Raw genomic sequence first — 2,595 nt, 5'->3', positions numbered from 1 at the left:
CACAGAGAATTGAGTATCATGATCTAAGTCTTGGTCACTGCAGCCATATCAGCACTAGGGGGCATCCCAAACCCAGTAACACTGTGTCTCTTGCAGACTCCTGGTGGTACCATCTTAGTAGACTTGAGTAAGATCTGGGAGAATTCCCTAGATTATCAGGCAAAGTCTCTCATTCTCTTCCCTCACTTTCCTCCAAAACAGAAGGAGTCTCACTTTCCATGCTGAGCTGCCTGGAGTTGGGGGAGGGGTAATGTGAGCACTCCCATGGCCACCAAAGCTGGAATTGCACTGGGTCACACATGAAACCAGCACAATACTGGGTCTTACCCAAGACCCATGGTGACCACCACCTCGCTACTGCTGATATTTATTCAAGACCCAAGGGCTCTTTAGTCAGCAGGTGGTGAATCCTTCTAGGACCAGGTCCTTCCCTTCAGGGCAGTGACTTCCCTTCTGGCCCAGAGTGGGTCTAGAAATGCCCACTAGGAGCTAAGGCCTGGAATCAGGGGCTTCAGGAATCTGCTTGGTACTTTATTTTACTGTGGCTGAGCTGATACCCAGTCACAAGACAAAGTCCTCTCTTTTCCCCAAGATGGAGGAGTCCCTCCCCAAGCTACACTGCCTGGAGTTGGAGGAGAGGTGATGCAGGCACTCCCTTGGCCACCGCAACTGGTATCTCAGGGTCACATGTACCCCAAGTCCACTGGCTCTGAGCCCAGCACAGCACCAGGACTAGCCCAAGGACTGTAGTCTTTGTGGCCTGACTGCCTTTCAAATTTAATCTGGGCCCCAGGCCACTTTATTCTGTTGGTGGTGGAGCTAGAGGGAACTCAGGTTTTCACTGCTGAGGGAGAAGATTCCTGTCTGGCTGGAGCTGTTCTCAATGCTACCTCCATGGGTGCCAGCAGAATTCTACCCTGTATTGTGTTCTGCTGTGACCAGGCAGCACTGAATTCTAATGCAAAGTCTCCCAATCACTCCATTCTTCCTCCCCCAAGCACACAGATTATCTGAGCAGCCCTGCTAGGGGAATGGAGGAGGGGTAGTGTAGGCAATGCAAGACTGTCCTTCCTATCCTCCTCAGTGCCTCCTTACTTGGTATGATGTTTAGGTAGTGTGCTCACTCATCTGATTTTTTGGTTCTTATGAAAGTGCTTTCTTGAGTGGATTGTTGCTCAATTTGGTGTTCCTGCAGGGGGATGGTAGCTAGAGGGTTCTATTCAGCCATCTTGCTCTACCTCCTCCACTGCATTTTTATTTTTATATTTTTATCTCCCAAATGACATCCCTAGACATGACAGTGTAGTTTTTCTCACTTTACATTGGGATAAATCCTACCTGGTGATTATACATTTTCTTTTAAAATTATGTATGTAAGTATAGATCCTTTAAAAATATAGCTGATTTTGATTTGCTAACATTTTGTTAAGGTTTTTGTGAAAGTTAGGTTGTATTCCCTCCTCCTCTATTCTCTGACAATTCTTTTAGCCTTAGATGGAATGCTTGGAGTCGGCTCTAAATTTGAGTAATTAAGTAGTCATCCAGATATTTGGGCAGAGTTCTTGTGCAGAATTTGAGGCTATTCCTCCATAACTCTTATCATTCTCAGATTCTACCCACTTCTCCCTGCCGCACATACTTTCAGAAGGAGTGGTTGCCCCGAACTTTGTATTTGATTTCTCTCTTAGTAAAACTGCTGATTTCTATCTGATAATTTAGCTAAACCACGTGGTACCAGTTAAGGCCTGTCCTCACATGAAAATCCACAAAATGGCGAATTCACCAAGTGTTCTTCCCTTCTTCAATGTCTTGACTTCCCTTCATTTTCTGATTTCTCTCCACTTTCTTCTGAACTCTTCAGTGCCTTCACAAGTGGCCTTTATTATATTTTGTCCAGCATTTTTAATTGTTATGCATAAGAGGGGTGGGCCAATTCAAGCTACTTCATGGCCTGACCACAAGACAATGCTGGTCATGTACAGCTGTTTCCCAACAGGGGTTTTGAATATTTAAAAGTGTTCCCATTGTCCCATAAGGAGTTCCCCTTCCTGCTCAGAAGAGGATCCCTACTCTGTCTAAGAAGTAGGATTTATTATCTGTCTCTGTCTCAATAAACTTTCTGTCACTCATTGGCTCATGATTGAAGTCTTTCCTGTGCAAAACCAAGAACCCACTTGGCAAGTTCAGGAGATTTTCCTCCCATCATTGGGACACTTCCTGCATCAATACCAATGACAGATGCTGGATGACGTCAACTGGCTGAGTCATTCTACTTGGTTGTTGAGTGGGGAAGATGGAGGTTCCAGAGATGTGCCTGGCACCTGGACAGCTAAGGAGATGAGAGAAACCAGACTCAGCTTCATGTATTTAAATACTGTATAAGACAGAACATTGTCCTGTTTTCTTCCAGGGACTCTTCCACTGGAGAAAGGAACCACAGACTCAGGGAAATTCACAGGTAGGAGCCACCAGAAATATCTGGTACTACCTCAGGTGAATATGTCTGAGACCCTTCAAGAGAGGAGGATACATCCATAGCTCTATGTGGGGAGGGCAGGATTTGAACCTGGACCTCCTGAATCACATTGCCCCCTG

Source organism: Propithecus coquereli, unplaced genomic scaffold (genome assembly GCF_000956105.1).
Source record: "Propithecus coquereli isolate 6110/MARCELLA unplaced genomic scaffold, Pcoq_1.0 Scaffold114, whole genome shotgun sequence".
In the NCBI taxonomy this organism is placed as follows: domain Eukaryota; kingdom Metazoa; phylum Chordata; class Mammalia; order Primates; family Indriidae; genus Propithecus; species Propithecus coquereli.
This window is presented reverse-complemented; position numbering follows the sequence as displayed.